General features: G+C 40.2%; 1 protein-coding gene across 9 annotated transcripts in view; it reads right to left on the bottom strand.

Annotated features, from left to right (window-relative positions):
• Window positions 1-25,815, bottom strand: part of PCED1B (PC-esterase domain containing 1B) — a 160,257-nt gene that overhangs the window by 110,554 nt on the left and 23,888 nt on the right. For 4 of the 9 annotated variants that reach the window (XM_054527184.2, XM_063712131.1, XM_054527186.2 and 1 more), the window contains exon 2: window positions 24,986-25,068. The exons of 2 other annotated variants lie outside the window; for them this stretch is intronic. The gene's annotated coding sequence lies outside the window, so the exon portion shown is untranslated. Of the gene's footprint in view, window positions 1-21,009; window positions 21,176-24,985; window positions 25,069-25,815 lie in introns of all 9 variants that reach the window. 3 more of the 9 variants (XM_054527183.2, XM_063712136.1, XM_063712132.1) reach the window with 1 other exon arrangement.

Raw genomic sequence — 25,815 nt, 5'->3', positions numbered from 1 at the left:
CCATGTAGTTATGCTAGAAAGTAGGATTTCTATATAAAGCAAATGACAATTCTTCATTCTAACCTAAAAGACTTATTTTCTGCATTCTGCTTCTTAACCCTATGGTACGCTTCCCATGAAACTCAGATATCTCCACTACAATGAGAAAGCAGCAAAAGAAAATGAGCTCATGGTTTTTGTTTTTGATTTAGAGGATTATAATCTCCAGGAGGTCAGTGACATTCTTTAGTGAGTTCTCAAAAATAGATAGGACATTGCAGAGTGCTTAATAAATCTAATCATCGAACAGATTTTTGACAAGATTTGCATTGTACAGCCAACCTCTGCATATGAAAGCAAGACAGACTTGTAAATCACCTATCATCAGTGCCAAGGTTTGTATCCATCTCCAAATTCTTATTTTCCAGATTTGAAAGACTCAACTATAGCCTACAGAAAAGATGCTCAATGCCTTAGGAAAATGTTCATTTTTTTAAAAAAGAATGATACTGGCTAAGAGTAAAGAGTTGAAAGGAGAAAGGCTCCATTACTCTAGTTTTCCATATTAAATATCTTGACTAAAAGATTAAGCAGCTGCAAGATGTTTAATGATTTTCTATTACTGAGGACATAAGGAAGACATTTATTTTTCACACATAACAAAATATAGTTTGAGCAATTATGATGTAAGTCACATCCAGACAATGTGAAATGCAAAGTTCTGGATCAAGGGAGTATATGGATCCAGTCAGCTTTCTGCCCATCAGGGAGACACATTGGCTGCAATTACAAGTGAAGCAAATTTTCTGTGGTGTAAACCTGTATGTCAGTGGTAAATCTGCTGTGGTGCTTAAAAAAAGGCCAGAGTGAATCACTAGATTGTATACACATTCTCCCATAAAATGTGTAATTAGGCCAAGAGATGAACGCCTAATTTAAAATAACAATGGTAAGCATTTAGAGTGATTACTGTGTATTAAACGTCCATGTTATTATTTCAATTAATGTTTTTTATAACTTCATGAGGACCAAACTATAATTATACCCATTTTAGAGAAAAAGAAAGGGAAGTTCAGAGCATCTTTTTTTTTTTTCTGAGATGGAGTCTCACTCTGTCATCCAGACTGGAGCGCAGTGGCATGATCTCAGCTCACTGCAACCTCCTTAGGTTTAAGCGATTCTCCTGCCTCAGCCTCCCGAGTAGCTGGGATTACAGGCGCCCACCACCACGCCCGGCTAATTTTTGTATTTTTAGTAGAGATGGGGTTTCACCATGTTAGCCAGGCTGGTCTCGAACTGCTGACCTCAAGTGATCTGTCCACCTCGCCTTCCGAAGTGCTGGGATTACAGGCGTGAGCTCTACCACACCTGGCTCAGAGCATCTTTTATCACTTATTTTGACAGAGCCAGCAAAGAAGCTTAAGTCCATGGTGCTCTTAATCACTTCTCTACTACTCCCATCAGCAGGAACTTCCTAAGGCAGAGCAGCCAACTTAAGTCAACATCTAGAAAATTCTCTTTGGACATTAATTAGATTAAATTATTGTTCTACTAAAAAATGTATTACAACATGTAAAACATGCATTCTTATTTCTACGCATTGGAGAAAAATGGCAAAGGAGATTTCTTTAAAAAAAGAAAGCCTCCAACATTTTAAATTAATTAAAATACTCAGTTTGCTTTGGGCTTCATTTTAGTTTTCATTTTTTAAAGATCTGAAGTGGTTTGGTTCTGAATGAGTCAGTGTTTTTAGAGCAGATTCTCTCCTTCAGGGCAATGGGTACCCACTAACGATTCATAACTTCATAGCCATGAAAGGAACCATGCAAAAACAAGGGAGAAGCCCCTGCCTTCTGCCAAAGTCTCATTTATAAACCATCCCCCACAATGTATCACCGGGATTGTTTCTTTCCTAGTGTTTAAAGAATAAGATTTTTTCACTCATTTTTAATGCTTTATGGAGAAATAATTCACATAACATACACTTTATCCATTTAAAATGTACAATTCAATGGTTTTTAGTATTTTCACAGACATGTGGAACCATCACCACAATTTTAGAACATTTTTCATCACCTCTGAAAGCTGCCACATACCCTTTAGCTATATCCCTTTTCCATACCACCATTTTTTCCACCCCTAGGCAGCCACGAATCTACCTTCTGTCTTTACAGATTTTCCTGTTATGAACATTTCACATAAATTGAATCATATAATGTGTGATCTTTTATGACTGGCTTCTTCCACTTAGCATAATGTTTTCAAGCTTCATCCATGTTGTAGCATGTATTGTACTTCATTATTATTATTATTATTTTTTGAGATGGAATTTCACTCTGTCACCCAGACTGGAGTGCAGTGATATGATCACAGCTCACTGCAACCTCTGCCTCCCGGGTTCAAGTGATTCTCCTGCCTCAGCCTCTCGAGTAGCTGGAATTACAGGCACTGGCCACCATGCCTAGCTAATTTTTGTATTTTTAGTAGAAATGTGTTTTCATCATGTTGGCCAGGCTGGTCTTGAACTCCTGACTCCAGGTGATCCGTCCACCTCAGCCTCCCAAAGTGCTGGGATTACAGGCATGAGCCACTGTGTCTGGCCTGTACTTCATTCTTTTTTATGGCCATAACATATTCCACTATGTAGATATGCCTCGTTTTCTTAATCCATTCATCAGTTGATGGACATTTGAGTTGTTTCCACCTTTTTTTCTATTATAAATAATGCTGCTATAATCATTTGCATACAAAATTTTGTGTGGGCAAATGCTTTCACTTCTCTTGAGTATATACCTAGAAGTAGAACTGCTGGACCATATGGTTACTCCTTGTTTAACTGCTTGAAAAACAGACTATTTTCCAAAGTGGCTGCATCATTTTACATTTCCACTAGCAGCACAGGAGGATTCCAATTTCTCCACACCCTTGTCAACATTTGTTATCTGAATTTTTGTTTTTAGCTATCTTAGTGGGTGTGAAGTGGTATCTCATTGTAGCTTTCATTTGCATTTCTCTGATGACTAATTGAGCATCTTTTCATGTACTTATTGACCATTTGTGTATCTTCCTTGGAGAAATATCTATGAATATCATTTTTCTATTTTTTAATTGGGTAATTAATCATTTTATTATTATTATTATTTTGGAGACAGAGTCTCACTCTATCCCCCAGGCTGGAGTGCAGTGGTGTGATCTTGGCTCATGTAACCTCCGCCTCCTGGGTTCAAACAATTCTCATGCCTCAGCCTCCCCCAAGTAGCTGGGATTACAGGCGCCTGCCACCATGCCTGGCTAATTTTTGTATTTTTAGTGGAGATGGGGTTTTCCCATATTGACCAGGCTGACCTCAGATGATCCACATGCCTCAGCCTCCCAAAGTGCTGGGATTATAGGTGTGAACCACCACGCCCGGCCTAATATTTTTATTATTGAGGTGTAGGAGTTCATATATATTCTGGACATAAGTCTCTTGCCAGATTGCAAATACTGTCTCCCATTTTATGAGTTGTCTTTTCACTTCCCTGATAGTGTTTTTTGAAGCACAAAAGTTTTTAATAGTTTTCTTTCTTTCTTTTTTTTTAAGAGATAGGGTTTTACTATGTTGTCCAGGCTGGTCTTGAACTTCTGAGCTCAAGCAATCCTCTCATCTCCCTATAATCCCAAAGTGTTGGGATTATAGGTGTGAGCCACCATGCTCAGTCAAAAAGCTTTTAGTTTTGATGAGGTCCAATTTATCTATTTTTTCTTTTGTTGCTTGTTGTCATACCTAACAAATTATTACCAAATCTAAGGTCACAAGTATTTACGACTCTGTTTTCTTCGAGGAATTTTATAGTTTTAGCTCTTAAGTTTAGGCCTTTGATCTATTTAGGATTAATTTTTATATTTGGTGTGAGGTAAATATATTTATTTATTTTATACTTTTGCATGTGGTTATGCAGTTGTCCCAGCACTATTTGTTGAAAAGACTATTCTTCCCTCATTGAATGTTTTTGCAACACTGTTGAAAAGCAGCTGGCTATAGGCATGTGGACTTATTTCTAGACTCTCAATTCTATTCCACTGATCTATATGACTATCCTTATGCCAGTACCAATACTGTTGTTTTGTAAAAATAAGGTTTTAAAAACACTCATGATTGTGAACTCCCATTCACAATTGCTTCAAAGAGAATAAAATACCTAGGAATCCAACTTACAAGGGATGTGAAGGACCTCTTCAAGGACAACTACAAACCACTGCTCAACGAAATAAAAGAGGACACAAACAAATGGAAGAACATTCCATGCTCATGGTTAGGAAGAATCAATATCATGAAAATGGCCATACTGCCCAAGGTAATTTATAGATTCAATGCCATTTCCATCAAGCTACCAATGACTTTCTTCACAGAATTGGAAAAAACTACTTCAAAGTTCACATGGAACCAAAAAAGAGCCCGCATTCCCAAGACAATCCTAAGCCAAAAGAACAAAGCTGGGGGCATCACGCTACCTGACTTCAAACTATACTACAAGGTTACAGTAACCAAAACAACATGGTACTGGTACCAAAACAGAGATACAGACCAATGGAACAGAACAGAGCCCTCAGAAATAATACCACACATCTACAACCATCTGATCTTTGATAAACCTGACAAAAACAAGAAATGGGGAAAGGATTCCCTATTTAATAAATGGTGCTGGGAAAACTGGCTAGCCATATGTAGAAAGCTGAAACTGGATCCCTTCCTTACATCTTATACAAAAATTAATTCAAGATGGATTAAAGACTTAAACGTTAGACCTAAAACCATAAAAACCCTAGAAGAAAACCTAGGCAATACCATTCAGGACACAGGCATGGGCAAGGACTTCATGTCTAAAACACCAAAAGCAATGGCAACAAAAGCCAAAATTGACAAATGGGATCTAATTAAACTAAAGAGCTTCTGCACAGCAAAAGAAACCGCCATCAGGGTGAACAGGCAACCTACAGAATGGGAGAAAATTTCTGCAATCTACCCATCTGACAGATGGCTAATATCCAGAATGTACAAAGAACTTAAACAAATTTACCACAAAAAATCAAAACAACCCCATCAAAAAGTGGGCGGATATGAAGAAACACTTCTCAAAAGAAGACATTTATGCAGCCAACAGACACATGAAAAAATGCTCATCATCACAAGCCATCAGAGAAATGCAAATTAAAACCACAATGAGATACCATCTCACACCAGTTAGAATGGCAATCATTAAAAAGTCAGGAAACAACAGGTGCTGGAGAGGATGTGGAGAAATAGGAACACTTTTACATTGTTGGTGGGACTATAAGCTAGTTCAACCATTGTGGAAGGCAGTGTGGCAATTCCTCAAGGATCTAGAACTAGAAATACCATTTGACCCAGCCATCCCATTACTGGGTATATACCCAAAGGATTATAAATCATGCTGCTATAAAGACACATGCACATGTATGTTTATTGCAGTACTATTCACAATAGCAAAGACTTGGAACCAACCCAAATGTCCAACAATGATAGAGTAGATTAAGAAAATGTGGCACGAGGGAGGAGCCAAGATGGCCGAATAGGAACAGCTCCGGTCTACAGCTCCCAGCGCGAGCGACGCAGAAGATGGGTGATTTCTGCATTTCCATCTGAGGTACCGTGTTCATCTCACTAGGGAGTGCCAGACAGTGGGCGCAGGTCAGTGGGTGAGCGCACTGTGCGCCAGCCGAAGCAGGGGCGAGGCATTGCCTCACTCGGGAAGCGCAAGGGGTCAGGGAGTTCCCCTTCCAGGGGTGACAGACGGCACCTGGAAAATCGGGCCACTCCCACCCGAATACTGTGCTTTTCCGACGGGCTTAGGAACCGGTGCCCCAGGAGAGTATAGCCCGCACCTGGCTCAGAGGGTCCTACGCCCACGGAGTCTCGCTGATTGCTAGCACAGCAGTCTGAGATCAAACAGCAAGTCGGCAGCGAGGCTGGGGGAGGGGCGCCCGCCATTGCCCAGGCTCGCTCAGGTAAACAAAGCAGCCTGGAAGCTTGAACTGGGTGGAGCCCACCACAGCTCAAGGAGGCCTGCCTGCCTCTGTAGGCTCCACCTCTGGGGGCAGGGCACAGACAAACAAAAAGACAGCAGTAACCTCTGCAGACTTAAATGTCCCTGTCTGACAGCTGTGAGGAGAGCAGTGGTTCTCCCAGCACGCAGCTGGAGATCTGAGAACCGGCTGACTGCCTCCTCAAGTGGGTTCCTGACCCCTGACCCCCGAGCAGCCTAACTGGGAGGCACCCCCCAGCAGGGGCAGACTGACACCTCACACGGCCGGCCAGGTACTCCAACAGACCTGCAGCTGAGGGTTCTGTCTGTTAGAAGGAAAACTAACAGAAAGGACATCCACACCAAAAACCCATCTGTACATCACCATCATCAAAGACCAAAAGTAGATAAAACCACAAAGATGGGGAAAAAACAGAGCAGAAAAACTGGAAACTCTAAAAACCAGAGTACCTCTCCTCCTACAAAGGAACGCAGTTCCTCACCAGCAACGGAACAAAGCTGGACGGAGAATGACTTTGACGAGCTGAGAGAAGAAGGCTTCAGACGATCAAATTACTCCGAGCTACGGGAGGATATTCAAACCAAAGGAAAAGAAGTTGAAAACTTTGAAAAAAATTTAGAAGAATGTATAACTAGAATAACCAACACAGAGAAGTGCTTAAAGGAGCTGATGGAGCTGAAAACCAAGGCTCGAGAACTACGTGAAGAATGCAGAAGCCTCAGGAGCCGATGCGATCAAATGGAAGAAAGGGTATCAGCCCTGGAAGATGAAATGAATGAAATGAAGCGAGAAGGGAAGTTTAGAGAAAAAAGAATAAAAAGAAATGAGCAAAGCCTCCAAGAAATGTGGGACTATGTGAAAAGACCAAATCTACGTCTGATTGGTGTACCTGAAAGTGACGGGGAGAATGGAAACAAGTTGGAAAACACTCTGCAGGATATTATCCAGGAGAACTTCCCCAATCTAGCAAGGCAGGCCAACATTCAGATTCAGGAAATACAGAGAACGCCACAAAGATACTCCTCGAGAAGAGCAACTCCAAGACACATAATTGTCAGATTCACCAAAGTTGAAATGAAGGAAAAAATGTTAAGGGCAGCCAGAGAGAAAGGTCGGGTTACCATCAAAGGGAAGCCCATCAGACTAACAGCGGATCTCTTGGCAGAAATCCTACAAGCCAGAAGAGAGTGGGGGCCAATATTCAACATTCTTAAAGAAAAGAATTTTCAACCCAGAATTTCATATCCTGCCAAACTAAGCTTCATAAGTGAAGGAGAAATAAAATACTTCACAGACAAGCAAATGCTGAGAGATTTTGTCACCACCAGGCCTGCCCTAAAAGAGCTCCTGAAGGAAGCGCTAAACATGGAAAGGCACAACCGGTACCAGCCACTGCAAAATCATACCGAAACGTAAAGACCATCGAGACTAGGAAGAGACTGCATCAACTAACGAGCAAAATAACCAGCTAACATCATAATGACAGGATCAGATTCACACATAACAATATTAACTTTAAATGTAAATGGACTAAATGCTCCAATTAAAAGACACAGACTGGCAAATTGGATAAAGACTCAAGACCCATCAGTGTGCTGTATTCAGGAAACCCATCTCACGTGCAGAGACACACATAGGCTCAAAATAAAAGGATGGAGGAAGATCTACCAAGCAAATGGAAAACAAAAAAAGGCAGGGGTTGCAATCCTAGTCTCTGATAAAACAGACTTTAAACCAACAAAGATCAAAAGAGACAAAGAAGGCCATTACATAATGGTAAAGGGATTAATTCAACAAGAAGAGCTAACTATCCTAAATATATATGCACCCAATACAGGAGCACCCAGATTCATAAAGCAAGTCCTGAGTGACCTACAAAGAGACTTAGACTCCCACACATTAATAATGGGAGACTTTAACACCCCACTGTCAACATTAGACAGATCAACGAGACAGAAAGTCAACAAGGATACCCAGGAATTGAACTCAGCTCTGCACCAAGCAGACCTAATAGACATCTACAGAACTCTCCACCCCAAATCAACAGAATATACATTTTTTTCAGCACCACACCACACCTATTCCAAAATTGACCATATACTTGGAAGTAAAGCTCTCCTCAATAAATGTAAAAGAACAGAAATTGTAACAAACTGTCTCTCAGATCACAGTGCAATCAAGCTAGAACTCAGGATTAAGAATCTCACTCAAAACCGCTCAACTACGTGGAAACTGAACAACCTGCTCCTGAATGACTACTGGGTACATAACGAAATGAAGGCAGAAATAAAGATGTTCTTTGAAACCAACGAGAACCAAGACACAACATACCAGAATCTCTGGGATGCATTCAAAGCAGTGTGTAGAGGGAAATTTATAGCACTAAATGCCCATAAGAGAAAGCAGGAAAGATCCAAAATTGACACCCTAACATCACAATTAAAAGAACTAGAAAAGCAAGAGCAAACACATTCAAAAGCTAGCAGAAGGCAAGAAATAACTAAAATCAGAGCAGAACTGAAGGACATAGAGACACAAAAAACCCTTCAAAAAATAAATGAATCCAGGAGCTGGTTTTTTGAAAGGATCAACAAAATTGATAGACCGCTAGCAAGATTAATAAAGAAAAAAAGAGAGAAGAATCAAATAGATGCAATAAAAAATGATAAAGGGGATATCACCACTGATCCCACAGAAATACAAACTACCATCAGAGAATATTACAAACACCTCTATGCAAATAAACTAGAAAATCTAGAAGAAATGGATAAATTCCTCAACACATACACCCTCCCAAGACTAAACCAGGAAGAAGTTGAATCTCTGAATAGACCAATAACAGGAGCTGAAATTGTGGCAATAATCAATAGCCTACCAACCAAAAAAAGTCCAGGACCAGATGGGTTCACAGCCGAATTCTACCAGAGGTACAAGGGGGAGCTGGTACCATTCCTTCTGAAACTATTCCAATCAATAGAAAAAGAGGGAATCCTCCCTAACTCATTTTATGAGGCCAGCATCATCCTGATACCAAAGCCTGGCAGAGACACAACAAAAAAGAGAATTTTAGACCAATATCCTTGATGAACATTGATGCAAAAATCCTCAATAAGATACTGGCAAACAGAATCCAGCAGCACATCAAAAAGCTTATCCACCATGATCAAGTGGGCTTCATCCCTGGGATGCAAGGCTGGTTCAATATACGCAAATCAATAAATGTAATCCAGCATATAAACAGAACCAAAGACAAAAACCACATGATTATATCAATAGATGCAGAAAAGGCCTTTGACAAAATTCAACAACCCTTCATGCTAAAAACTCTCAATAAATTAGGAATTGATGGGACGTATCTCAAAATAATAAGAGCTATTTATGACAAACCCACAGCCAATATCGTACTGAATGGGCAAAAACTGGAAGCATTCCCTTTGAAAACTGGCACAAGACAGGGATGCCCTCTCTCACCACTTGTATTCCACATAGTGTTGGAAGTTCTGGCCAGGGCAATTAGGCAGGAGAAGGAAATCAAGGGTATTCAATCAGGAAAAGAGGAAGTCAAATTGTCCTTGTTTGCAGATGACATGATAGTATATCTAGAAAACCCCATTGTCTCAGCCCAAAATCTCCTTAAGCTGATAAGCAACTTCAGCAAAGTCTCAGGATACAAAATCAATGTGCAAAAATCACAAGCATTCTTATACATCAATAACAGACAAACAGAGAGCCAAATCATGAGTGAACTCCCATTCACAATTGCTTCAAAGAGAATAAAATACCTAGGAATCCAACTTACAAGCGATGTGAAAGACCTCTTCAAGGAGAACTACAAACCACTGCTCAAGGAAATAAAAGAGGATACAAACAAATGGAAGAACATTCCATGCTCATGGGTAGGAAGAATCAATATCATGAAAATGGCCATCCTTCCCAAGGTAATTTACAGATTCAATGCCATCCCCATCAAGCTACCAATGACTTTCTTCACAGAATTGGAAAAAACTACTTTAAAGTTCATATGGAACCAAAAAAGAGCCCGCATCGCCAAGTCAATCCTAAGCCAAAAGAACAAAGCTGGAGGCATCACACTACCTGACTTCAAACTATACTACAAGGCTACAGTAACCAAAACAGCATGGTACTGGTACCAAAACAGAGATATAGATCAATGGAACAGAACAGAGCCGTCAGGAATAATGCCACATATCTACAAGTATCTGATCTTTGACAAACCTGACAAAAACAAGAAATGGGGAAAGGATTCCCTATTTAATAAATGGTGCTGGGAAAACTGGCTAGCCATATGTAGAAAGCTGAAACTGGATCCCTTCCTTACACCTTATACAAAAATCAATTCAAGATGGATTAAAGACTTAAATGTTAGACCTAAAACCATAAAAACCCTAGAAGAAAACCTAGGCATTACCATTCAGGACATAGGCATGGGCAAGGACTTCATGTCTAAAACACCAAAAGCAATGGCAACAAAAGCCAAAATTGACAAATGGGATCTAATTAAACTAAAGAGCTTCTGCACAGCAAAGGAAACTACCATCAGAGTGAACAGGCAACCTACAGAATGGGAGAACATTTTCGCAACCTACTCATCTGACAAAGGGCTAATATCCAGAATCTACAATGAACTCCAACAAATTTACAAGAAAAAAACAAACAACCCCATCAAAAAGTGGGCGAAGGACATGAACAGACACTTCTCAAAAGAAGACATTTATGCAGCCAAAAAACACATGAAAAAATGCTCACCATCACTGGCCATCAGAGAAATGCAAATCAAAACCACAATGAGATACCATCTCACACCAGTTAGAATGGCAATCATTAAAAAGTCAGGAAACTACAGGTGCTAGAGAGGATGTGGAGAAATAGGAACACTTTTACACTGTTGGTGGGACTGTAAACTAGTTCAACCCTTGTGGAAGTCAGTGTGGCAATTCCTCAGGGATCTAGAACTAGAAATTCCATTTGACCCAGCCATCCCATTACTGGGTATATACCCAAAGGACTATAAATCATGCTGCTATAAAGACACATGCACACGTATGTTTATTGCGGCATTATTCACAATAGCAAAGACTTGGAACCAAGCCAAATGTCCAACAATGATAGACTGGATTAAGAAAATGTGGCACATATACACCATGGAATACTATGCAGCCATAAAAAATGATGAGTTCACGTCCTTTGTAGGGACATGGATGAAACTGGAAATCATCATTCTTAGTAAACTATCGCAAGAACAAAAAAGCAAACACCGCATATTCTCACTCATAGGTGGGAATTGAACAATGAGAACACATGGACACAGGAAGGGGAACATCACACTCTGGGGACTGTTGTGGGGTGGGGGGAGGGGGGAGGGATAGCATTGGGAGATATACCTAATGCTAGATGACAAGTTGGTGGGTGCAGCGCACCAGCATGGCACATGTGTACATATGTAACTTACCTGCACATTGCGCACATGTACCATAAAACCTAAAGTATAATAATGATAATAATAATAATAATAATAAAAGAAAAAAAAAAGAAAAAAAAAAAAAAAGAAAATGTGGCACATATACACCATGGAATACTATGCAGCCATAAAGAAGGATGACTTCATGTCCTTTATAGGGACGTGGATGAAGCTGGAAACCAACATTCTGAGCAAACTGTCGCATGGACAGAAAACCAAACACCGCATGTTCTCACTCATAGGTGGGAATTGAACAATGAGAACACTTGGACACAGGATGGGGAACATCACACACCAGGGCCTGTCATGGGGTGGAGGTAGGGGGGAGGGATAGCATTAGGAGATATACCTAATGTAAATGATGAGTTAATGAGTGCAGCACACCAACATGGCACATGTCTACATATGTAACAAACCTGCACATTATGCACATGTACCCTAGAACTTAAAGTATAATAAAAAAAAAATGAATGAAATACTGCTACATGTTACAACAGGGATGAACCTCAAAAACATTACACTGGGCCAGGCACAGTGACTCCTATCTGTAATCCCAGCACTCTGGGAGTCCATGGTGGGAGGATCACTTCAGCCCAGGAGCTCAAGATCAGCTCAAGCAATCCTCCCATCTCAGCCTCCCAAGTAGCTAGGACTACAGGCACGCACCATCATATCTGGTTAATTTATCAATGTTTCTTTCTGAGGTGATGAAAATATTCCCAAATTGACTGTGACAATGGCTGTACCTATTTGTGAATATACTAAAAACCATTGAATTGTGCATTTTAAGTGAGTAAATTGTTTGATATATGAATTATGTCTCAGTAAAGCTGTTTTTAAAAAGTGCTAAAATACAAAGCTTTTTCCTGTCTTCTGAGATCTTCTTAGACTTGCAGTGGTATTTTTTATTTGCTATTTAATGTTGTTCTGAATAAAGAAAAAATTAAATTAAAAAAACACTCATGATTAACATAGTCTAGGATATCACAACTTTGACATTTTCAATAAATGAATAATTAATATTTAGATTGGCAAATAATTTAGCTCAAATGATCTAACTACCTATTAAAACCTTATACTATACTAGTAATGAATTATTATAAAGTTGGGACAAAATGTATATGACAAAGACTCATTTTCTTATCTGATGGTGTTTTTTGAAAATTAAAATCTCAAAATAAAATATTCAATTTTGTGACTAGAAAAAAACTCTGCCAATCTATTTTTTTTAGCAGATAAAAAAACAGACCTTCACTCTTTCCATAATAAAAATGTCACCTTTCCCATACTGTGACCTAGAAAGTATTTGCTCCATTAAATTTATTTGCAGACTAGAAATAATTCAGTTGCTTTGACAGACTATGTACCTTTCCAAAAGGAACAAATAATTATTGGTGAGGACAGAGCTTATCGACATCTTTTTTGTAGTCAAGGCTCATCACACTGAGGGTGTGTCTGCAAATATTTATATGAATTTTGTATTTGCCTTCCAATTACTTGACACCATGTAGATATGTTGATAGTAAAGGTCATTTTAAAATAGAAACATGTTGAGAAAGTAACCATCATATTTTGAAACAAAACATTAATGTAATGTGCTAATAGAAATCATGAAACAATTGAATCAGGAATATTTACTTGTTCTATATACCTTATTTATTTCAAGTTTTCATTATTCTAACTAGTATAGATTTCTAGTGAGCTAATTTAAAGGAACATAGTTTCACTAATGTGAAGTAAAAGCTAAAGTGCCCTTAGATGCCAAAAACCAATCCATACAATTTCTTTGGATCAGAGCCTGGTATAGCAGTTCACTTTGTTGTATACAATTATTTTTCATTGTGCATATTAAATAATTTACACATAAAATAATTATAGGAAGATGTAAGACATGTTAATTTTACAGGGTGTCTCCAATCTGCTGTAGACCATCATCATGTCATTACCTCACTTAGAGAATAAATGGTTGTACATCAGGTGAACACAGAACTTAATCTCTAAGATAAGGAGACTACATATCACCTTTTTAAAACAGCAAAGTAACAAATTATTTTCTAATCTGAAACATTTCTAGAATAAGCAGGGGAAGAAGAAAAAGATGAGGGGAAGGAGAAGAGGGAGGAGGGCAAGGGGAATGGAGGGAGGGGAGGAGGTATCAGAGTGTTCGTACTGCCTTCCTTTATTGAAGCAGTTTCTGGTTACCTCATGAGTGTGGCTACAGCTTTAAGACAAAAACCTTCTGTGTTTGTGCACCAAAAAAGTACAAAATGAAGGGTCCAGATAGTCCATAGACATTGCGGGAGGGGCAGGGGAGCAAGGAGGAAAGAAGCCACACTAGCAGGAGTGAGAACCCAGTGAAGATACCATGCAAAGGTGGTTTAATGTCGTTTGGGCAGAAAATAAAGGAGCAGGAGACCCCTTCAACTGTTTACTACCGTAATTCCTCCACCATTAGTATCAGGTTTGAAAATTAGGCCTAACCCAAAGAAGGCTGACACTCTTGGTTTTGGCAAGATCCTAAAATCACCATACATTTATTCATTTATATAAGTATTTATTGATAACCTGTGTTCCAGGCTTTATTATATATCTTTTTATATACTTAGATAAACAGGTAACATCCTGTTTTACTCAGACCCTACTGAATAATTTGCTGTATTTGTTCTTTATTATTTTTGAAAAAGATACCAACTTTGGAGTAATTCAAACAAGTTATAGTTTTAATTTGCATATAGTCTAACTTCCCAAATCTACTTCCCACCTGTATTTCCAGACTATGTTATTAAACTTTGTTTAACGGACAGCAGAAAAAATGAAAGTGTAATTTCCTAAAAACGTGCTGTGTCATGAAGTAAGATGATCATGATGCAAAGCCAGATGCTGCCATTAGCTAACTCTTCAAGGCTTACTCTGAGGCCTGTACCTTGTTGGCAGTCTGTGGTGTTGGGGACCTTCATTCCTGCTCCAGCTGGATGGCTTGGTGCAGCAACCTTAAGGCTTCTGGGCTAGGAACATCTGCTTTATCTTAAGAAAGCTCTACAGATCAAGCAGTAGCAGAAGTAGTGGGAAGGCAGCCTCCTCTAAACCAGGGCAATGTAATTTTGAGCTAGAATTGAGGCATGTGCATATGTGCTAAGAGCCAGACACTGGGCTGTTCCCAGGGGTAACGTTCTCTGTCTCTGGTGCAGGGGTGCTAAGGCGACAGACCAGAGTGTGGAGAAAGCTGCATGTCCAGCTTTGACGGGCCAGATTTTAATGAACTGAAAAGCCTCTTTCCAGACTTCAAATATTTCTACTTTTAAGTCATAAGTTGGACTTGAGGCAGAGGGCCTAAGTTTGAATCTAAACTCTATCACTTACTTTTTATGTGGGCTCAGTCTCCTCATGTGTCAAATGGGAGAGATTAGCATCCAACTTGCAGGTTTGGTGTGAAGATAAAAGTGTAAAAGATAAGCCTCTAAGTGGCACATAGTGGATACTCATGAAGGTGTGCTGAATCTGAATTCTGATAGCTGCTCTCTTTGTACAAGTGTGCTCCTGTGTTATGGCTTTGCATCTTTCCCCAACCCCAGTAAATCTGTAGTCAATTATCTAAGTCCTAGATTCCCATCTGGAATCACAAGAGGAAGAAAGAACTATGCAAACATACAAAGGGCTTCCCCATTGTGTGCCTCTAAATAAATTATGTGTGTGTGTGTGTGTGTTTTTTTTTTTTAGATGGAGTCATGCTCTGTCACTCAGGCTGGAGTGCAGGGGTGCAATGTCGGCTCACTACAAACTCTGCCCGCCACCACACCCAGCTAATTTTTGTATTTTTAGTAGAGACGGGGTTTCGTCATGTTGGCCAGGCTGGTTTCGAACTCCTGACCTCAGGTGATCCACCTGCCTTGGCCTCCCAAAGTGCTGGGATTACAGGCATGAGCCACTGTGCCCAGCCATGCAATTTTTAAAATCACATTCTTTAAAAAAAAAATTGCATTTTGGCTACACTTTGGACATATATGGTTCTCTGCATACAAGTCCCACAGATTTCTGATGCAAACTAAAAGGCAGTACAAATCTGGTAAAATCTGATTGTCTGAAGCCTCTCAATCTTTCTCCTCCTTTTGGGAGGTGGGGGTAGAACATGGGAATAGGATTTGAAGCAGGAGCGTCATCAGTATGGAACAATGCAGTATAAAGCATGAAAGCTGAGCAAACAGTCCTGGACAAGCTTCTTTCTCTTTGTTGCCAAATTTGGAGTAAAAAATGCCTCATCATGTCATGGTTGTGAAGATTGAACTAAATCATGTATGTAAGCTGCCTAACACCGTGCCTGATACATAGTATATGTTCAAGAAAAGTGAGGTATTTTCATTCCCTTTCTGTGATTCTTAAATTCAGAGATTTTCCCATCTTCTGAATTTCCATAGCCGTCTCTGATACCATATATTATGTCCTCACTTGTACAGTATTATGTAATTGAGTATAAATCCTCTCCCCTACTTCTTTAGAACAGGGACTCTGTCTGAGCATCTTAGTATATCCCAGAGACCAAACCCAGTGCCCAGCTTTCCTTTACAGAATGAATAAGACATCCCCAAATCATTGGGAGGGGATCGTGTATGTTTTTAAATAATGCTAGTTCTGTTGTCCAGTTTTTGGTAATAGATTGTAAAGGCAAACCTAACAAGAGTGAAGGAATATCAGTTAAGAGGAAAGGAAAGGAAATTCCATTTGCTTTTGCACACAGCAGGGCAGTCATACGTGCAAGGGCTGACATGCCCAAGAGGCTGTTACTGCTCTCTGCAGGCTGAGGCTCTTTAGTGTAAAAATGAAACTTTAGTCTCTTAGCTGAAGGAAGGAAGCACTTGAATAATCCCAGTACTCCCTGGAGCCCAGGAAAGAATTGAAGAGTCTTCCAAAGGGCATAAGAGGAAGGCAGGTACTATGTCTATTACAAACACTGGCAAATAATGTGACCTTACAGAGTTTTTAAGAGACCACACATTGGAAGGCATCATGGTAAAATAATGTACCTTGGAAGTAGCTTTTTATGACAAACACTCAAATTTCTAATTACTGAGGTCCAACATATAGATTGTGATTAAAATCACAAAGAAAGCTTCAGCTAAAATCACCGTTTTGTTAAATAGAAACAGCCAGGGAAATAGTGAGTGGAAGTGGTTGCTTCATTTCCTGCACTAACATCATGGAATATGGAGAGATATATTTTCCTCCAGGATAGAAACTTAATGAAGTATAGAGAAATTTGCTAAGAGAATCTTTTTAAAATGGATCTTACTTAAAATTCTAAAGCATAGCTTTTAGTCTTTAAACAATCAAGACTCTGTATTTGGAAGTCATTAGGAAATAAAGCCACTTTTCAGTGGACTGAGAGGAATCCCCTGATGCAAGTTTGGCAGAAGTTTCCCTTGGATAACAGATAGGGAGTGTATCAAGTAATTCCAGATTTTATGCTGTGCTTGGTGCAGTATTGGCCATAGAACAAGTGTTAAATAAAATAATAGCAACATATGACATGGAAAGCCTGATTGATTCTCCTATTCTTACTGCTAAACCCACATACCAGATGGTAATACACACCCATAATCAAGCACAGAGCTCGCGTGGGCTGGGGGTTGGCAGCTCTCAGTCAGGTGGGCTGCCTTTTCTCTGGCCCTCTTATGGAGGGGCTACACGACCCCCACCAACAGCTTATGAGGGACAGTGCCGGTGCCTTTGAGCTATCAGAGAACCCATGAATGGATAATCCATGAATGATACTGAATTCCTTCAAAGATGTACAAAATGACATCAGCTCCCTTTATCATGAGAAGAAGCGACTTTCTAATAAGATCTGTAAATAAACCGAGGTACCTCAGCTAGAACAAGCACAGTTGGTTGTGTATGAGACACTTGGAAGTATTTATTGGCTCTTTAAAAATCTACCTTGAAGACATTATGCTGAGTGAAATAAGCCAACCAAAAGAACAAACACAGAACGATTCCACTTAAAAGGGGTATCTACAGGAGATAAATTCACAGGCAGAAAGTAGAAATGTGGTTATCAGGGGTTGAGGGTAGGGAAGAATGGGGAGTTATTTTTTTAATGTGTTTGGAGTTTCAATTTTGCAAGACAGAAAGAGTCTTGTGGGTGGATGATGGTGACAGTGGCACAATAAAGTGAATGTACTTAAGGCCCCTAACTGTAAATGTGAGAATGGTCAAGATGGCAAATTTTGTGTTATGTGTATCCTACCACAATTTCAAAATATATAAATAATATGGACATAAAAATCTAATAAGTACTTATTTCTTCTTATGATCAGTGAAAACCATGGTGATCTTTCTCCCATCATAAAATAATAGCAGATGCATTTTGAAGCACTCTAATATAGGTGTTGGTTCCCCTAGAAAGTGAGCTCATCTAGGGCAGAGTGATGTTGTCCTGATCTTTATGTCCTTGTGGCTTTGTGATCTTTATGTCCTTGTGGCACAGGTCCTTGAAACATGAGAGTCATAGCATCCCTGGGCTTCTATTATTAAGGCAACCCAAATGTTAAATAGACTCTTCAGTTGTACCAAAAATCAAATTTTCAGAAATCAGACCACTTACAAAGCAATTGAATTCAGTGGGAGGAGAAATGTATTTCTCTTTGAGATTTGAAGTTACATACATCAAACTTCAAAGAACACCAGAGCATTCTTTCATGCTGCATATGGTTTTTGAACTGAAGAGCTCAAACCTCTGGTGCTATGACCTCATGTTTCCCTGCAACCGTGATGTGGGACATCAAACTTCACGTTGGACCAAGCTTTGTGTGTGTTTGTCATTGACTCAGCAGAGAAGAACCTGATCAATAATCACCTGAAAGAAGACACTAGTTACATCTAAAAATGAAGCTCATGTTTGCATGATCAAAGCAGCTTCTCAGGGAACCTCATACCTTTCATTGATTATATTTCTGAATAGTGACACAGACGGCTCCCAAAACATTTCTTACTTGAAATTAAAGATGAGGCTGCTTCTCTTGCATTTATAGATTCTGCCATGCAATTAAAGTTTTATGGAGTATCTTTGTGTATTAAGGGTTTTGTCTCCCCAGTAATGTCTCCTAAGTCACTTTTGCAGTAAAAATATCATATTTTGTTAGTAAATTTGGGCTAGATCCTATGTTGAACACATTGTCTTTGTCAACCACAAACTGTTACCAAACACTTCCAGGGTGAAATATGTTTGCAGTTCATAACTAATTGATTGGCCAAATTGCTATGGATTGCATAAAAATTATTTATTGAAGTGGGTATTATTATAACTCTATTGCACTTTCCTCTTTGTTGACAAAAGCTCACATTATGGCCTCCAAACACAGCATTTTTGTTTTTAACCTCAAAGTGGGGACAGAAGAAGTGGTTGCTGGCTGTCCTCTGGATTAGTGATTTACAGGACTAATTGTCCATTCATTTTACCCCTCAGTTCATCCAGTTTTCAGCTCAACAAAAGCACATATTGTTTCATTTAGAGACATGATCCCCACAGGAGGAGAGGAAAAAGCAAGAAGATTCATGAATGATTCTGGCCACTAACAAACATCTTCCAAGCCAACCCATTCAGGCCAATTCTAAACTCCATTGCTGTGTGTGGGAACATGAAGTAGAATCTCCATTTTACTAACTTAAAAATCACTAAAGAGTTTGATATACTGCCCAAATTTCAACATGGTTTAGAATCACAGAGGTGTTTACTACAAAGGATACCAGAGATCATCATGTTCAGTGATTCCCATTCTTGGTTCCATATGAAAATCACCTGAGGCACTTTTTAAAAGTGCTGATGCATAGATCCTACTCCCAGAGATTCTTATTTAACTGACCTTAGGATGCAGTATTTAAAAGTTTTTTTTTTTTTTAGTTTCTTAAATAGCCTTTAAAAAAAGTTTTTCAGGTAATTCTATTGCACCCCCTTCTCTCCTTGCACAGGCCTGGCACATAATTAGTTTTCAATGAATATGTTATAAATGCATGACTGAATAGAGATAAATATGAGGGAACACATTATTTCCACATACGGAATTTTATAGAGATGTAATAAAATAAAGAGCCAGAAACAACCATTACAGTTTTTGAAGTTTGAAAATTTCTGAAATTCCAGAAACTTCCCATTTTCTTCCTAAAATGTCAGATTTCCTCATCATCACTCTAGGTTTCTTTTTCTCAGAATCCTCAACTAAAACCACCAGGCAGGTGTAAGATACAGACAAGGAGGGATGGCTTTGCCTGTGAAGACTTTTAAAGACAATAATAAATCAATTAAAACTAAAAAAAAAAAAAAAGTTTTTCAAGTACTTGTAATGTGTAGCCAGGGTTGAGAATCACTGATATAGCTCAACTTGCCTCCTGCCTCCATTTACAGAGAGAGGAAGGAAAGTGATTTGCTGAAAGTTGCAAGGAGACTGGCAGCAGTATGCAAGCGGGGACTTCTACATCCTAAATCTAGTACTTGAATCTTCTTGAAAATTTCTTCTACAGTATTCTGCCTCCAATTCTGTTCTTTGTAAAGTGCAAAAACATAAGTAGAGTACTATCAAGTAGGTGATTTTCATTCAACCTAGAATAATACCAAATTGAGATTAAAGGCCAACTGGAAAGTTTATTTTAGTTTTCATTTCAAGACCTGAATCATGATTAATCCAAAAGATGAAAGAATTCTATCTATGGTGAGGACTCTGCCAAAGGAAGACAAACAAAAGTCGGTGTGTGCCCCGAAGTATTATATACTTGTAAAATTATTACTATTATTTTTTGTAGAGACAGGGTCTCACTATATTGCCCAGACTGCTCTCAAGAAATCTTGCCTTGGCTTCCCAAAGTGCTAGAAGTACAGGTGTGAGCTGCCATGCCTAGCCATTAAAATTAAACAGATTAATCAGAAGCATGAAGTTTAAAGAAGAGAAGAAAACAAAATGAAATAATAAGAGTGGTTGTAATGAATGCTGGCCTTGGACTGATTCTAAAGATGATGCCATTCTGTTGTAAAACTCAAGTAATGAAAGCCAAAGAGAAAATGCAAGGGCCAATAAATATGTGAAAAGATGGTAGGTCTCACCAGTGGTCAGAAAAATAAAAATTAAATTGCAATTTAATCGAAAAGATTAGGAAAAGTGAAAAGATGATCATACAAGCCTGGCGAAGATGTGGGGAAAAACACAATCTGATGTACATTTGGGAACTGTTTTGCTTCCAGACAGAATCTGAACAACAGGAACGTGTAGGGTGCAGAAGATTCTAGGAGAGGAAGTCATTGGGAAACAGCTGTCATCAACTGTCATTGCCATTTAGATAGCTGAGCCAGTATATTTAGGTCCTTGTGTGGTGAGCATGGGCAGCTTCTAAATCAGCATCTGAAAAGCTCATCAGCACTCAGGCTACTTTCCCTGTGTTTTGCCTCCTGCTCACATCCTGAGTCCACTCTAGCAGCAGATCTCAGGGTTATCCAACTGGAAAAAGCAATGCTTACTCACCTGTGTCTATCTGGAAATCCTCATCATCTTGCAAGTCAACAATTTGCACCCTCCTGGATAGAAGACTTCCCACCAGCTTGGTTGCTGCCTACTGTTTACTGAGGGCTTACTGGTACTAGGCATACCATTTCACTTGCTCATATTGTCATTTTGTCCTCCAACAATCCTACAACATAATAATTATTTACATCCTTATTTTATATATGAGAAAACTGAGGTCCAGAAAATTTAAATGTCTCTCCTAAGGACACCAAGCATGTAATTAGCAATAACGATCCTCATTTTTCTGGTTTAGGAGTCTTACCCGATGTAAAAGAGAAGTTTTGGGAATTAAGACGTATTTACTTTTCTACCACTTTCCTCCTTAGGGGGACATTGTATCTGTTGTGGAACTGGCTAGTGGGTGGGAGGCTAGCCCAGGTCTAGTGACACCTGCACCTGAGCCTGAGTCCCCAGCTGGCATCCTTTCATCCCTGAGGCACTGCATCCTTCCCTGCCAGGGTCACTGCCAGCCCCGTCTGCCTGTTGGTGCCTGTGCCACCTCCACTGCCACTGCTGCTGCGTGCTGGAGTCTGGTCTCTCTGCCCAAGTTGGTGTCAGGGGCCATACCAAGGCCCTTCTAGTGCTCTAACTTTGATGCATTATACTCTCTGCTTCTTCTGGGAAAATGGTCACAATCTCAACATGTTCACTCCACTTTACTCTCTTAAATTTGGGCCCTTAGGCCTGCCATCTATCAGCTCCCTCCCTGTGTCCCATGGAGAAGAAGAGAGAAGCCTTCCTCCTCCTATGGCAGAGTTTATGCTGTCCCTTCTCTCATAGACATGCCGGGAGAGGCAATACAATGGTTCCTGGATACAGGAGAGACTTTGACCCCACCAAGATTCCCAGCCTCTTGATATGGATGTGGCACAGTGCACCTAAACTTACGGTGTTTGGCCCAGGCATTCACCAATCAAACTTTAGGAGAATCTTTCATGAACATGAATCAACAATGAAAAATATCAAGGTTGACACTCGCCCACCCCTAACTTTGAACAAAGAATCAGGGCAGTTGGTATCATGAAGAATTGCTTCAAGGAGATTAACCAAGAAAATCAGAACTTCAGGACTTCCCACGCTTGAGCCCTGGCCAGGTAACAGAGATGGGGGTAGGGGACCATCTGCAGGAGCCCTCTGCCATTACTGGGGCATCCCCTGTCCAGAGTGGGTTCCTAGGAGGCAGAAAGGAACAGGTCTTGGGGAGAAGGTGCCACAAAGGGAAGGCTACGGGCCCCAGAAGCAGAGGAAGCAAGGCCCTAATGTGTGTTTGCCAGAGGTGGAGGAAAGCAATTTCATCTGGATGAGAGGCAGAGACTGAGAAAGAAAAAAAAAGGCTGGAGGAAAAAGAAAAAGAACATGCTCTAACAGGAGAGATTTATTTTTTCTTTTAAACATTTTACAGAAAAGATAGAGAAGTGGGGAGGAGGGAGAACAGAGAAGTGAGGCTGATGGGTCCCTTGTGGGGAGGGGCCCCATAAAGGAGATGGGCGCCCAGGGACCCTATAAGGAAGCTCGATGCCTCCAGTCTGGGGCCCAGGATGACAGTCATCATGGGCAAGGCAAGTCGAGAGGCGCGTTTGCTGATGTTTTTCCATGACTTCACCTTATCCTGAGCACCAGGTCAGAGGGCTATTCCGAGGCAGCTGGGGAACGCCTAGAAGTCTGTACTTTCCCATAGGCACCACTTTTCTTCCCATTAGGCAACTCGCACCCCTAGGCTAAGGTGTCTTCAACACAAAGATTACCTCAAGGTTAATTATTTAATTCTACAAACAAGAAAAATAATGCAGTAAAGGGAAATGTGAATAATTTATCTGAGAAAACAGCTCTTGACTTTAAAAAGAGAAAATGGAAAACACCAAGTCTTTTACTTCAGCTATTAAAATGGTCCTTTTTTGATAAAAATGTGTATTTTGAAAAATAAATAAATAAATAAAATGGTCTTTGTGGACCCTTGTGGCCAAGCAGAAAGGGCACTGGGCCAGGAGCAAAGCATTTACCTTCTGGCAATGGACCTGTCACACACCTGCTGGGTGACTGTGGGTGAGTTGTTTACTCTCTAGTCTTGTTAACTCCTCTGTAAAATGATGAAAGGATATTGAAGTTCTCCTCCAGATTTAAGTTTCTATTTGTGTTATAAGCTTTTTAATTAAAAATTGTACAATGCTAACGACATCATTATTAGAATATCTAGAAAGTATTTCCCAACATTGACAAGAAAATGACGTCACGGTAAGATTGTGTTTGTCATAATACGTGTCAATTCACCTGTGCTCTTTTGAAAGCCATTGTCACTTTCCATCACTCCTTTAATCATGCACTGTATTCACTCTTTCTCCTCGTAACTTTTTCCTTCCACAAACAGCATTAAAGCTGCTTCTTACTAGAACCTTTTTAAAAGGGACAAAATATTTTCTCCACAAAAATCCAACTAGGATCGACTATTTTGGGTAAAGCAATGACAAAACAAATTTTAAGATTCAGTTTTGAGCAACAGTTTCCACCCCCTCTGCACATAATCGTATAGCCACCCTCATGCATTTTATTTTCCTTTTCATAGGTCCCCATGACCTCAGGCCCTAGTCCGCTAAGTAATTTTCCTCCCGTCAAGCCCATTTCTACCAATGCTGCACGCACAGCACTACACACTTTTTCTTTTCTGAAACACTGCTTCCACCCTTCACCATCTGTATTTATGCAGAATAAAGTCCAATATCTTGATGAACCCTCAGACCTTTCTTTCTGCACTGGTCTGTGTCTCTCTGAGCAGCTTTAGCCACCTGCACTCCCTTACACAGCCTGTTTCAGCCTCTCAGAAGATTCCGTGTTCTAGGCACATTCCAGACCCTCCTCACTTACTTGAAACATCTCCCCCGCCGCCCCCCACCGCGTTCACTCTGTCAATCAAACCCCAGTCATCTTTCCAAACTCAGCGGAGACTCCCACTCCCCTCTGTATAGGAGCTTTCCCTGAACTCTGCATCTTGAAGGGTGCTATCTCTGCTTTGTAAGGTCCACAGCCTGAAGTGGCAAAAGAAATGACCAAATTAGACTCAGAGATATTTCCCAATGGGGCTTGGATTTCCTTAGCAGGGTGAGTCCATTTTTAGTCGGCATGAGCGTAAGGTCTGCCTAAAACATGGTCAGATGAGACAGAAGTCAGAGTACAAAAGGAGGTCCCTGCCCGGTCTCCACGGTACAGGGCTGGGGAAGCCCGGGGCAAGCTGGCTTCCTGGGAGTTGGAGAATGTGAGGAAGGGGCAGAGGCTGTGGGGCCTGGGTTTGGAGGCAGGAATTCAGATTGCACCAGTGGAGGCTGCTGTGGGTGGCTTCACCTTCACTCACCAAGTGTGGTCATCTGGGTCCCGACTATTGTGGCTTTCTACCTTCTACCACCTCCACCCTCCAAAAAATCTTTTTAGAGTAATTAGAAGAGGTTTGGTGAAAGTTGAATTCCCTAAGGCCCTAGAGGTATGGCTACTTGGGTTTTTTCCCTCCAGGGTACAACATAATTTACTCTTAATCCTTATTCTAGTAGGCCAAAGGAAACTTTTTGACACCCTGCAAGTGGTTGTTTGGCTGAGGCCTGATACCCACAGCATTCAGGTGACTTGCCTGGGTGATAATGAAAATGATAATATAATTAACACATTACAGAGCTCTTACCATGTGGTAGACACTGTTGTTAAGTATTGTCACTCATTCATGTTTTTAATGCTCATAACATTTCAATACAATGGTTACCATTATCATTCCACTTATATAATTGAGAGAACTTTTAGTGTCAAAGGGTTAGCTGCTTTACCCCAAGTCACACAGCTACTGAGTGTCAGAGTACAGCCCAATAACTAAGGTTTTCATTTTGTTTTATTTCAATTTAGAGGAAGAGCCTTCGCCAAACCTCTTCTACCATGAAGCCAGGGGAGAGAAACTCACATATTTGTAGGAGGCAGAGTCTTCAACACTCCCCTGACTTTTCCTCTTACGGCATCCTCTGGGATTTTAGGGCCTCTCATTACCTGAAATGCGAAAATGGCATGTTTAATTATTCATTTTCCATCACCCCTAATGAGGGGATTAACTGTCTAGTGAAACAAAAGGAAATAGTCTGACCTTCAGGCTGCATGGAAGGGATAATCACTAAAATCTCAAGTCAGTTTAAGCAGACAAATGAAAGGATTTTACTGATCTGGATGCACAGGAGCCATCGGGGTCACTAATTAAAGTCACATAATGGAGCAATGACAATGAGAAAATAAACACGTGCTAAAAATTATGTTTCCTTAATTATGTGCACAGGTGCTCTATAGGAGTTTCCAAAGCTCCTTTAACTTAGCTGATGTCTTACAGCTTTGAGCTTGGGTGGAGAAAGGGTAACAGGGCTGTGGCTTGCTGGGAAGACAGAGGAGGAGAGTCTGAGGGCATGGGGCAGGAGTCAATTCTGTCTCAGGTACGGAAGAGCATGAGGAAAGTAGAGGTTAACTTAGAGATCTATTAATCACAACCTCAAGAACAACTGGTTCATTTTTCACTACTTGGTTGATTGGTTTGACCAAACGTTACTGTGGGAATGATTCGTGAACTATTCTGCTGCATGGCGTGTAAACACAGCCTTCTAATCTAGACCTTCGCTATTAAAATGGTCATAAATAGCTGCGAATTACTACTGTTGTGCAACTCGTGACTTCATCATGGATGGCTTCTGGCAGAGCAGATGGGAGCCACATTCCAGGCCTTGCTGCAGTGCCCATCTTTCCCGTAACATT

The sequence above is a fragment of the Pongo abelii genome, chromosome 10 (assembly GCF_028885655.2).
Source record: "Pongo abelii isolate AG06213 chromosome 10, NHGRI_mPonAbe1-v2.0_pri, whole genome shotgun sequence".
NCBI classification, from domain to species: domain Eukaryota; kingdom Metazoa; phylum Chordata; class Mammalia; order Primates; family Hominidae; genus Pongo; species Pongo abelii.
This window is presented reverse-complemented; position numbering and strand designations above follow the sequence as displayed.